Source organism: Pollicipes pollicipes, unplaced genomic scaffold (assembly GCF_011947565.3).
Source record: "Pollicipes pollicipes isolate AB1234 unplaced genomic scaffold, Ppol_2.1 Scaffold_6686;HRSCAF=7923_pilon_pilon_pilon, whole genome shotgun sequence".
In the NCBI taxonomy this organism is placed as follows: Eukaryota; Metazoa; Arthropoda; class Thecostraca; order Pollicipedomorpha; family Pollicipedidae; genus Pollicipes; species Pollicipes pollicipes.
The window spans coordinates 32,311,178-32,324,496 of record NW_023596921.1 but is presented as its reverse complement, the minus strand read 5'-3'; the positions used below and the strand labels follow the sequence as shown (position 1 = coordinate 32,324,496).

The window sequence follows — 13,319 nt, the reverse complement described above, 5'->3', positions numbered from 1 at the left end:
AAACACAGCCCGCCGACGGCTGGCCCTCAAAGAGCGCGGGCCGGCCCGGCCCTCTGATCGTCTGCCCACTGGCAACTATCTGGGCCGACGGCTGCATCCATCCGCTAAATGTCAACGGCTCCAAATACACCGACGGAAAACATCGCCTTTCCGTCGATGCTCGTGTCACTCGTCTGACCTCGGCCGCCAAGAGCGGCCGGCGCGCGGTGATTGGCTGCGCGGCGTCAGGGTGGGCCGCCCCGGGGCAGGAAGGCCGCCCGCGCCCGCTCCGCCGGCCTGGCCTGCTGATGGCAGCAGCAGTGGTTGCCGGGCGCTGGCGGGGTGAGTGCGTGTGGGGTGATGGCCAGCGGTGGTGCGCGTGGGACACCCGCTCTGGTGCGGTGACTACGGAGTGCGCTATGGGGACCGGGCTAGGCCGCCAAGACGTTTTCATCACGTGACTTTGAGTGCGGGGAAAATGCGACGGGGAGGGTTTAGTCATCTCCCACGACTTCGTCTTATTTTTGTGGTGAGTGCTGTGCGTATGCTACGCATTTCATGTTTCCGGCAGTGTCCCCAGCCATCATGACTATTTTGTGATAACATATGGTGAGAATATACACTGTCGCTTATTATGAGTTCTCGTGCCGAAAATAACCCATCTCGAATACGCCAGAAAGTAGTTAACGACTTTTCAAACATTTTTTTTAGATACGTCGCGACAATTTTCGGCGCCGCGCTCGTAGTCACGGCGGTCAGGAGACGCGTGACCTTTGACTGCCTTGAAGCGTCGAATATTATCATTATATATCCTAAGGGCTACTTGATACGGTCGTTTAACCAGCACCTCCTTAAAAGCTGGCTATTTCCAACACGAGAAGTCTCAATGTCGACTACCAGTGGGTCAAGATTTTGTTGATACCGGACAGTTATTTTGCCCTGATATAACCGTTTCACCCCAAATGGCACATACATTTGTCAGTACCTGCATCTGCCGATCATTCGGTTGTAGCCAGCACCTTTCAAAATAACCTGACGGTTTCCAAAAGGTATCACCGATCATTGGGATGCCTCTTTTCAGGGCTAGGAGCCAGAGCCATTTTGCATCCAAAATATGCAAAATACATCGTACGTCAAATGCGAAAATTTAAAGCCGTCAGGATCTGGTCCTCACAAATCTGTTCTCAGGGATGTACAGCCATGTGCAGCCAACCCATAAACTGCCTGAGCACCCGGCAATTTTAACCGATCGACACATCATTCCCGAAACCTTGAATACGTTTGCTGAATATGACTTTGCGTGGGTGCCAGCGGGAGGGTGGACGAAATCGTTTTCATTCAAAACAATGAGGCGCTTCGCCGAATGATTACTGTGTCGTGGGTGGTCTCGTTAGCCACAAGTAATCGATAGGGTACCTACTGCTGCCCTACTCTGCGGTAAGCGGTGAATTCCAAGGCACCGTCGCGCGGCTTGGGTGCTGCTGATCGTCTGTTACCGGTCCAGTGCGGCCTTTATCGCCCAGGTTCGGCTTCTTCGCCGCGAGAATCTCCTGGTTCCTTGGAATGAACCACCGCGCTGTCAGCGCGCGTGCAAGAATTTGGGTGCAGACACCCGGAACCCCGCCCCAAATGCCTAAACATCTCGCGACGCCTGAGTTGACAGAACGTAGTGAACAGGCATGTGGTGGGACCGTGACCACGCTGACAACACTGGACCGTCGTAAGAAGCACGCAGGCTGAAGCGGACCCGCCCGCGAGGCGCTGCTGGCACCTCTGTTCCAATATTTACCGTGCTTGGCCGGCGCTCGACGTGGGAAGAGGAGGAGCCCGCCGTTTAAATTCGGCACCCCTGTTTGGCGTGCCGTGCCATCGCCAATTTGTTCCAGTGTTTGGCGCCGACTGCCCGGCGGCGCAAACAGTAACACCTGCACTTCCGAGCGCCGGTGTGACGTGCGCTGGCGCTGCCCGGTGCTGCGCCGCCGGCCGGGCAGCCAGGCAGCCGGGCAGTGCGTGGCACGGTGGCCGCAGGCCGGCCCGGCGGCGTTTGGCCCCCCGATTCCGTGAACTGGACCGACAGCGGGCAGGGTCAGCTGGAGGCGGCGCCAGCACCGCTGTCGGCGCCCCGCCGCGCGGTCCGACCCTACCTGGCGGTCACGTGACCGCGGCGGGGAGCCGCTCGCCGTCAGATCAGAGGCGCCGCCGCGGCCGGCCGCGCAGCCAGCCCGGCCGCGCCGCCGGCTCATTACCATTAGATTGTGACAACGGGTAAGGGATGGCAGACGTACAATTTGCCCTTTTCGTATGGGACAGAACCGTTATCGAGGGATCGCGCAGCTGGGATTAAGACCTCATGACGAGCGCGGCCATTTTTACCGGGCGAAGTCACGGCTTACACCCCGGTGATGGATGGTCAGCTGACTGTCTGAGCCTTTCGCCTTCCCCCACCTGAGGCGGCAGTCATGTTCGACCCCTCCGACCGGCAAAAAAGAAGGTAAAAGGCGGTTCGGCCCGCCACCAGGCCCACCAGCTGGGGGCACGGCGCTCGTAAATGCCGCAGTCACGCTCTTCTGTCGCCAGCACCGCGGACGGAACCACGCGCATAATGAGATTGCGCGCTTCTGAACCGCACCGGCCACGATAGCCGGAGGTGCGTCGCTGTGTATACCACGGTGGCTGGAGGTGTGCCGCTGTGTGTACCACGGCGGCCGGATGTGTGCCGCTGTGAGCACTGCAGTGGCTGGAGGTGTGCCGCTGTGTGTACGGCGGTGACTGGAGGTGCGCCGCTGTGTGTACCGCTGTGAGTGCCGCAGTGGCTGGAGGTGTGTCGCTCTGTGTACGGCGGTGACTGGAGGTGCGCCGCTGTGTGTGCCGCTGTTAGTGCCGCAGTGGCTGGAGGTAAGCCGCTGTGTGTACCACGGCGGTCGAAGGCGTGCCGCTGTGTGTACCGCGGTGGCCGGAGGTGTGCCGCTGTGTGTACCACGGCGGCCGGCCGGCCGGCGCCGTTCGTCAATCAGCGCCGCTTAGCTGTGCCAAGGTCCGGCGCTTCATTTTTAATCGGCGCGTTCATCGATCTCCGGCTGTCGAAGGCTCCAGCTGTGTCGCCGGCCAGCAGGGCGTTCATCATGGCCCTGGCGGCGGCGGGCCGCGGAGCTGCCCTGTCGCTGAGCAGCGGCGCCGCTGAGCTGACGCGGCGCGCACCGTCGGGCCGGGTCAGGGCGGCCGCGTCCCCTGGTCAGGGCAGCCGTGTACCCTGGTCAGGGCGGCCGTGTATCCTGGTCAGGGCGGCCGTGTATCCTGGTCAGGGCGGCCGTGTACCCTGGTCAGGGCAGCCGTGTACCCTGGTCAGGGCGGCCGCGTACTCTGGTCAGGGCGGCCGCGTCCCCTGGTCAGGGCAGCCGTGTACCCTGGTCAGGGCGGCCGTGTACCCTGGTCAGGGCGGCCGTGTACCCTGGTCAGGGCGGCCGTGTACCCTGGTCAGGGCGGCCGTGTACCCTGGTCAGGGCGGCCGCGTACCCTAGCCAGGGCGGCCGTAGACCCTGGCCAGGGCGGCCGTAGACCCTGGCCAGGGCGGCCGCGCCGCACATCCCGTCTCTGTCCCGGGAAATGAGGACGTGGTGCCGAGGGACAGTCTGGGTGGCTGAGTGTTCCTCTGCACGGATAGCGCCGACTGCGTGGAAGTGAGCGAGATGAGGGTCAGCTGACCTGTCAGTCACAGGGCCAGTCGGCCGCCGGTTGTGTGACTTTTCCAGCGTGACGGTCCACGCCGGCCGGGCAGCCGGCCCGCACGACCACCAGCTGGTTGACGGCCGGTGTTTCCCAGTGGACTCGCTGGGTCTTTGTCCTCGCCTGCCCGCCGGCTATTTCGCCTCTGAGCTGCGAGCCTGTGACCGCCTGTGCCCCGCGCGCCGCCTGTGATCCTCCGTGACCGCCTCCGGCCCGCGCGCCGCCTGTGACCTCCGTGACCGCCTCTGGCCCGCGCGCCGCCTGTGACCTTTCATGACCGCATCTGGCCCGCGCGCCGTCTGTGACCTCCGTGGCCGCATCTGACCCGCCGTCGCTGTTTGTTTCAGCTGATGGCGGTGGGCGTTTTTGTGGACGGCACCGAGGCGCGGAGGTCGCGCCGACCCGACTACTGCGACCCACAGGTGGGTAAGACGGATGACCGGAAAAACGGCCGTCGCTTTATATGAAGCGCTGTAAATGGCTGCGCGGCTGACGGCGGTGGGCAGCCGGCCGACTTTTTCTGCCTGGTGCACACCTCTGGGGACAATGCTCAGGCTGTGCCTGGCCGGTGACCCTTGCTGGACTGTCATACTTCCAGGGCTGGATAGCTTATAGGGAGATACGAGATATGAGTGTGGTTGTGTGCGTTCGCCGCGTGGGTGAATTGCTACTTAAATGACGTGAATGTGGCCTAAGTTATAGTCTTCAACTGTTGTATTCGTAACAGAAAGCGTTTCTGGAAACAACTCAACAGAACAGAACTGACCTCAACCGCCGGACAACTCAACAGGACTCGACAGTCCCCGCCGATCCTTTGATTGATGAATTTCCTATCGTTGTCTGTAGATTCTGCGTGACGACTAAACGCAACCGAAGCATTGTATGGCGCAATGCACGTAGCTCTGAAGAGCGTGCAGCGGCGCCACCGGCACGACGTGCACACGTGCTCTGATCTGGCGCCGGTATTGGTATGCGGTCCGATCGCCGGGCCGCGGTGCCGCCGCACCCACCTCGGCCGGTGGTCCCCCTCCCATCGTGCGGAGGACGTCGGCGCTGTGTGGTCCGGCGCATCCCACCTCGGGTTCCAGTACCGCGGCCACCCGTGTGGTGCTCGCCCTTTGGCCGCAGCTGATCGAGTGGTGTTGAACACGCACCGCTTCCGCCAACGTGTGACCACCAGCGGCCCTCCCAGTTCGTCTGAGCCCGTGCCGAAGCGTGCGACCTCTCCTAACCTTGCGCGAGTCCGTCCCTGGTCGTTAACTTAGCTTGGGCCTGTCCCTGGTCGTTTAGATAGTTCGGGCCTGTCCATGGCCGTTCAGTTGGCTCGGGCTCGTCCCTGACATTTAGTTAGCCCGGGGTCATCTCTGGTCGTTTAGTTAGCCCGGACCCGTCCCTAGTCGTTTAGTTGGCCCGGGGTTATCTCTGGTCGTTTAGTTAGCCCAGGCTCGTCCCCTGGTCGTTTAGTTAGCCCGGGCTCGTCCCTGGTCGTTTAGTTAGCCCGGGATCGTCCCTGGTCGTTTAGTTAGCCCGGGCTCGTCCCTGGTCGTTAAGTTAGCCCGGGCTCGTTCCTGGTCGTTTAGTTAGCCCGGGCCGGTCCCTGGTCGTTAAGTCAGCCCGGGCTCGTCCCTGGTCGTTTAGTTAGCCCGGGCTCGTCCCTGGTCGTTTAATTAGCCCGGGCCCGTTCCGGCGTGTTCGGCACACCCATCTTTGTCTCGGCACATTCGACATACCAGTCTGTCGCCAGCCGACTCGTTCGGCTCGCCCGGCTCGTCTGAGCCTTACCGGCAGCCCGGATCCCGCTGGTCTGTCGCGCTCCGCCGGTCTGCGTCAGCCCCGCTGACCTGACTCGTTTGGGCCTAACCGGCAGCCTGGGTCCCACCGGTCTGGGCCAGCCCCGCCGGACTGCGTCAGCCCCGCTGACCCGGCTCGTCCAGGTCTGGCTGACTTGCCTGGGTCCCGCCGGTCTGGGTCAGCCCCGCTGACCTGGCTCGTCCGGACCTGACAGGATTGCCTGGGTCGCGCCGGTCTCGCTCGTCCCGCCTGTCTGGGTCAGCCCCGCTGACCTGACTCGTCCGGACCTGACCGGCAGCCTGGGTCCCGCCGGTGCGGCTTGTCCCGCCGGTCCAGGTCAGCCCCGCCGGTCGCGGCTCGTTACCGGCCTGACGTCTGGAGGCGGCGGCGCGGCGCGGCGGCGGTGCCGGCCTCTAATGACGAGCTCGCCGCAGACACGCGCGATGCCTATCGGTCGTCTGGAGCCGCGCCGGCCCGCCCCGCCGGCCGCACGGCCTGATTGGCAGACCGCCAGCTCATCACCAGGACTCCTCAGCGCGCCAGTGCATCATCGGGACTCTGAAGCCGTCGCCTGATTGCAGATCGCCACCTCATCGCCAGGACTCCTCAGCGCGGCAGTGCATTGTCGGGACTCTGAAGCCGCCGTCCGATTGGCAGACCGCCAGCTCATCACCAGGTCTCACGACGGACCGAGCCGGCGCGTCAGGACGGAGCCGGCGCGTCAGGATGGAGCCGGCGCGTCAGGACGGAGCCGGTGCGTCAGGATGGAGCCGGTGCGTCGGGATGGAGCCTGCGCCTCAGGACGGAGCCGGCACGGTCAGGACTGGAGCTCTGCTGCGTCCAGGACCAGAGCCTGGCTGCGTCAGGACGGAGCCGGTGCGGTCAGAACATGAAGCCGGGTGCGTTCCGGGACTGGAGCCTGCGCCTCAGGACGGAGCCGGAGCTCCAGGATGGAGCCGGCGCGTCCAGGACAGAGGCCGGTGGCAGTCAGGACGGAAGCCGGTTTGCGATCAGACATGAAGCCGGGCGCCTCAGGACGGAGCCGGTGCGTCAGGACAGAGCGGTGCTTCGGGACGAAGCCGGCTGCTTCAGGATGGAGCCGGCGCCTCAGGACGGAGCCGGAGCGTCCGGACGGAGCGGCGCGTTCAAGACGGGGTCGGCCGTGTCAGGCCCGGGTCGGCGCGTCTCTCTTCTGTCATTGGGACAGTCTGGCTGGAAATTGCCGAGCATTAAGCAGTGCTCCAGAAGACTTCAGGCTCCAGGACAGGATTTCCGTATGTCCCCCCGTTTGGCTCTGCGTCTGAGGATACCGCCAGGGCGTGGTCAAAGCTCTGGAGCCGAGGTGCCGTCCCTGCTGCGGGGACGGCCTGAGAGAGGTAGCCAAGCCACATTCAGCAGACATGTGCTGGACTCCGCCAGGTAATGGCTTCTGTTTCATGGGGGATGGTTTCCGCTGCAAGAGAATAGCTTCCAGCTCTAAGTCGCTTTTCATGAGTTTAACTCCCGCTCCGACTCCATGCAAAGTAGTGCAACATAGAGTCTGCTTGGTTTCTGCTTCGGTGAAATATAGCTCAACCACGCAGTGCTTTCCGGTAGAGTCGATTCCATTGCATTTCAACAGATTAGAAGGTAAACCTTACTGAGAGCGTCATATAAGCCTAGAAGAGCATTTATTTTGTTAGCAGCAGTGCAGGTATTTCTTCCGAAGTTCCAGCTGGAGCTCACCGCATATATGAGCTGGTAGGCTAGGAGCATATCCAGCATTTCTGATCCAAGTTTCCGATGGCGTGTTTGATTCATGCCGGACTCAGCCTCACCATCAAACAGCATTGGAATCAACTTTGGCTCATCAAAAGGTTGCTGATTCTGGAATCCATCCTGACTCCACACGGAGCTGAACGCAGTTCTGAACATCCGGAATCGGAGGCTGCAATGTGTCCGCTGCAAGCGGGACGGTGTGGCCGACTCGGAGGTTACAATATCTCCCCTATCACGGCGGCGGTGTAACAGAAGACAGCCAGGTCGTGGGTCCTCTCAGCCTGGATGACTTGCTGTAACCGGAGCGCGCTGTAGATGTCAGATAATTTGAGTGCTGGAGTCTGGTGTCCGCCAGTTATGGGGATGGCTTGAGTGAACCGAGCGGCAATCAGGAATTTGGAGCCGTCGCCTCTTTCCAGCACTTAATGAGCCGGTTCAGAAATATGTCAATTCTCTGAAAAGTGGTTTTGGACGCTAGAATGCGCCATCTGTTCATGCCAATAGCGCTGATCACTAGCTTCTCTCAGTGGCGGGACCAGCTGATGATGAGGGTGCTGATCTCCAGCACCCCTAGGGGAGTGTCCGGGACCAACTGATGGTGAGGGTGCTGACCCCCAGCTCTCTTAGGGGAGTGCCCGGGACCAGCTGACGGCAGTGAGCTAGAATCGCTTTTGAAATGGGGTGGGGTGAAAAAGTCCATCGCAGAAAGACCGTACAGGAATGAAAAATTCAATTAATAAAAGTTGGGAACTATGACTCAGCGGGAGATGCTTCAGCAAACAAAGACATGCATTCCAAGTTGACGTGGGCGTAACATCATAAACATAGCAAAAATGTGTTGGTTTTTCACATCTTAGGCCCTTACACTAAAACAAAGTACAATAGATTATAGCAATTTATAAAAGCGTGATGAGCACCAAAAACTATGTAATACTAATGTTTTGATGCTGCATTTTGCACTTTCCGTCTGCAGGACACCAAACCAAACAATGGAAATCAGGAATAAAAAATAAGGATAAAACATTCAAACAAAAAATACTTGAAATCCTGCACATAAACGCATCGGCAAGCCAAACAAACAGACATATCTCGGCTTCTGTTACGATGGGGTCAGGAAATACAAATATAATGTCAAGGTTTCTTGCAAAATACCAGTGCTTATCTCCATGAAAGCAACCTGACTGAGCCCAACGTAAAAACCCTTACCTCATCTCATCCTGTCCAGCCTACTTGTATCACAACATCATTTGTGAGTCACTGATTCTTGCAAAGGTCCTACTGCCACCTGTCTTGGAATTAACCAACATCACCCGACTTTAAGTAGCCCATATGTTGAATATCATCTCACCTCACCTTACCGGTTTCTTGACAGCAGTGGTTGTGATTAAAACATCATAAAACTTATTGATGTCTGCTTTCAACTTGTGCTTTGCTACAGTTCATTGTGTCAGCGTATTGATACCAGACGAAGATGACAACACGGAAGTCAAAATTCCTCAAGTCACTTATTCGGTCAACAACTTATTATAATTGTCATGGTTAGCCTCTGTCAAGGGCAATAGTGGGTATGCTCCACAAAATCATCTCTCTCCTCTGAATGTAACAACAATTGTGGATAGTCACAAAACCAGTTTTGCTGCTTGCCTTTTCAGCTGCAGCAAAGGCATCCTTTTAGGTTTCGTTATTCACCTTTGACGACTTAAAGTTTGAAGTGTTGGCCTTGCCTTTAAAATGGGATAATTCGACCGTTTCCTGAAAACTGATATTTATCTCATATTGTAATCGCTATGCAACTTAGAGTATTTCTGTGTTTAGAAATATAGCGCATATCTACAGCGCAGTCGTTTGCAAGTCAACATACCGAGATAACTATGGGCATCTTTTGAAAGCAGACATGAGGGACCACTTCAGCAAATTAAAGGTGAATTATTAAAAGAGCAAAACAAATTCATTTGATTACATGTCCTGTGACATCAAAATTTGTCTATGAACGAAACTCGACGGGTTAAGACATAAAATGGTCGAATCTGATGACGAATCATGCGTCGAAAGAGGTATGGCTAGGAATCAGGTACTCAACAAACGGAACTTACTGGCTTTTTAAGGGCAGGCTCATTTCTGCTCCTGCACACAAAAAGTTAGTATCTTTCGCATGGTTTGCTGACAGACAAGGTCATTCAACCCACGTACTAAATACAAATGTCAATCATGTCCACCAACCTACAAGATTAAAATACAAAAATAAGTAAGAGGAGCCCTACATGAGAAAAAAGGCTTCGAAGGGCAAATGTCGCTTCCAAACAACTCTGTATCAGATGCGCAGCTCTGTCCCAAAGTTATGTACGCGGGGTAATGTAACGTGGCGAGGTGGTGAAACTGGAATGACTTAGATTTATCATTATTGAGCCACGCCATGAACCGAAAACGGCTAATTAGGGGTTTAACAAGGCAAAAATGGCGGTAAAAATGACTTCCGTGCTTCAAATTGTCTCCTTTGTATTCTATAAATTTTTCCCCCTTGGGAGAATATCAAACAAGTGTGGGCGGCTGGCGAATTAATCCAATTCAAGCAAGGGATATATGCAAGTTTACAGTTGGAACATTTTGCAGAGAAATGGCCATTATTTTTAGCCATAATTGTGTCTTCACAGATGATCGGAAAGGAAGGAAAAATAAAGTTGTGTCAGAATCTCATAAGACCGATACAAAACCAAAAGGAATTAAACAAATGTAGAGACCCAATGTTGTCTAGTCAAATTTTTTCATTAACTAACATGACTAAAAATCAGTGAAAAGGGGTGCTCAAATAGTGATATTCAGCTTTAAGAATTAATTTACAAAGCAGTTCTTGCATTTCTCATTCCTACATTTTGGGAGTTGTGCGGTTTAGTGGACAATTCTTCGGGTAAAAGGAGAACGTGGAGTAAAATTCTCTGCCAGGCTTTGCTGGTGTTTGTATCAGGCTTTGCTTTGCTGGCGTGGTGTCTGCGCGGTGTAACCCAAAAACTGGAGATGCGTGACAAGCTTGCATTTGGTACACCGCAGTAGATTGTGATGCATTTTGTAAACAAACCAAACTTGATGCACGCAAGCGGCTGCAGTCGCTGGGCTCTCGTACTTGAAGGTACATGGTGCCCTTGCTCTGTGCATACAAAGGCGTGGTTCAGATGTAGGTGAGGCAGGATATAGCCATAGGTGCCCAGGTTCTGTGAAACCTTGTTTATGCTTGATGGTTTCAAGTGAGCTCGGCTTTGGACGTCATCTCAAAACCTCCGAAAGGGAGATATGGGTTTGGTATGCGTGGTTAGGCAACATCAGGTACGAGTGAAAATTCACATAAAATATGGGGAAAAGGAGTGAAAAATATTCATCATAGGGAACTGCGTTTTACTCAAAGTCGGCAATGCAAGGACACTGGCTGACGGTAAGGGTGCTGATCTCCAGCTCTATCAGGGAGTGACCGGGAGCGGCCGACGGTGAGGGTGCTGATCTCCAGCTCTCTCTGGGGAGTGCCCGGAAGCAGCTGATGGGGAGGGTGCTGATCTCCAGCTCTCTCTGGGGATTGCCCGGGAGCAGCTGACAGTGAGGGTGCTGATCTCCAGCTCTCAGGGGAGTGCCCGGGAGCAGCTGATGAGGAGGGTGCTGATCTCCAGCTCTCAGGGGAGTGCCCGGGAGCAGCTGATGGGAAGGGTGCTGATCTCCAGCTCTCAGGGGAGTGCTCGGGAGCAGCTGACGTTGAGGATGCTGATCTCCAGCTCTCAGGGGCTGAGTGCCTGGGGTCGCCTGGGGTGATGCCCCGGGGTCGGCCGCTGCGCCGAGCCCTGAGCCACTGTCGTGGACCTCCCGGAGTCCACCGCAGCTTTGCACATTGGATCACGAATCACGAGGAATGCCTCCCAAGCATTATATACTCTGCAGGTCTGAGAAGTATCCCCACGGGAAAGCCAGACGACATGACAACATTTGTCCAGCACCTCAAATGGAGGGGAGGGGTAAATTTGATGGTAAAATACAAGCCCCCCAACGTCTCCCCTTATAAGACCATACAACGTTCCGGGTTTCCAACAGTGCTTCGCGCGGACGAGTCCCCATCCCTGATTCTGCGAGCGCTCCTGGTCCGCCACCGAACCTCATGGCTAGCTCACCAGCCTCGGCTGCCATCCGCGGCACGGTGCGGGCTGCTGGCCGGGTTGCGTGCGCTCACCCGACCTGCGCACCGCCGCGGTCCTCCGGCCGGGCCTGTCCGTCGCCGCCCGCCCCGCCGTGCACAGTGTACGCTGTGCACAGTGTGCACGCCGTGCACGGCGACGAGCCCGCAGATGATCGTCGCGGGCCGTAAACGCCCCTCCCGGAGCACGCCGTGGTGAACCGGTGATTACGAGCAGACTAGGCGATTATGGACGATTAACGAACAGACCAGCCGCCGCCTCCGGCGCCCTTATATATCAGCGGTTTGACAGATTGGCTGGGTGCGAATTTGCCGACTGCCTTGCATGCCTGATGAAGCGTGACTGCAGGCTGCGGCAGGGCTGCAGGTGCCGAGGGTCAGGGTCCTCAGGTGTCTGGAATTCACCTCGAGGTTCCCCAGATAGCGGCGGGAGCCGAGTCATGACACGGTGGTCGGGACGGACTAATCTTGTCGTCGTCAACTGCTTGTGAGATCGATGCGATGTCGGTGTGCATGCTGATACGCGTTTGTTGGAATGCCTATCATCGTCGCGGCCTTGAATGTTTGTGAGTAAATAGCACACATTTTTGTGTTATGTGACGCGTACACCAATATGTGGAGATTTGTGTGGGCAATCTTTCCGCAGGAATGCGATAAGCGCGTGTGCACATGCGTGCATTGTTCACGTACGGTTCATTATTTTGCTCGTGCGTTAGAGACAGCGCTGGTGTCCAGGGTTTGAACCAAGCTGAGCTCGTTCTTTCCACCCCTCCTCCCAAGCGTTTCTAGGCAGGACACCGTTTCCCTCTACGCTAGCTGGGTTTGGCTAGGAAATATGTCTGAGAGAAAAGACCGTGAATGGCTGTCCTAATGAAGGCCCGGTGTCCTGTGCCCCGGTGCTGATTGCTCATTTGTCACCTTGGGTCTTATCATTCTCCCATTGCGTAAGATAAAACGCTGTTAGATACTGATACTGCTGAGAAAGGATTTTTTGCTTCTTTCTTATCTTAGAATGTCGAGAAGAGTACATCCTTTTCTCCTATGCGTGCTACGTTAAGAAAGATCGCGCTTACCGAGGCATGGCCATAATTGAGCAAGACTTGTTCGCTCCGAACTCGCTTAATTCAAACCTGATGCTTTGCCTACAACGCCTATATCCCCTATGGAGTACGTTGGAATTTGTACAGCTAACATGGCTGAAACAACCTGATTTACGCACTCCACCGAACTTGAACGCCATCGTACCACGCCCATCCTGCCCGAGCTGCGACAGTCACGCCCTTCCGCGCATGACTATCAATCACTGCTGCAGCTGACGGCTGACGCTAAGCTCCCCACCTCTCCATTTCAGGTCCGACAGTCGTCCTTCCTATGGCGCGTCGAACCAAGGCCGCCGTCCTACTTCTTCGCACGATCCACGTGCCGTTCAACCAGTGTGGGAGTACGTGCCGGACAACGTGAAGCGCGCCTTCCACCTGCCGACTCTGTGTACTTCGAGCTGGACCTGACCGACCCCGCACGGTCTCGGCGCTCACCAAGTGCCAGCGGTTGCCGCGCGGCTCCCGGCCGGCAGCTGCTGCCGGCCGACCTGTACCGCCGGCTGCAGAAGCACCTGGACTACGTGCGCCACATGATGCCGCTGTGGATGACGGCCGACCAGCGCGGTCGCGGCCTCTACGCTGACTACCTCTTCAACGCCATCACCGGCAATTGGCAGCAGAAGCGGCCGGTCTGGGTGATGCTGATGGTGACACGCTGACCGAGAGTGACGTGAGGTCGCGGGGGGTGCCCGTGCTGGACCTCTTCCTGGCGCAGGAGGCCGAGAAGCGCAACAAGCGCACCGGCGCGTGGAGCGCGTCGAGGAGCATGTCTGCCGCTCAACGGGCTCAACATCTCACAG

At 57.0% G+C, this 13,319-nt stretch overlaps 1 long non-coding RNA gene across 1 annotated transcript; it reads left to right on the top strand.

Moving 5' to 3' along the window:
* The first annotated feature begins 313 nt into the window (after nucleotides 1-313).
* On the top strand, nucleotides 314-12,803 carry LOC119107085 (uncharacterized). Its single transcript, XR_005095195.1, has 3 exons — nucleotides 314-508; nucleotides 4,050-4,124; nucleotides 12,771-12,803. It is a non-coding gene; the product is annotated as an uncharacterized LOC119107085 (long non-coding RNA).
* The last annotated feature ends 516 nt before the right edge of the window (nucleotides 12,804-13,319 follow it).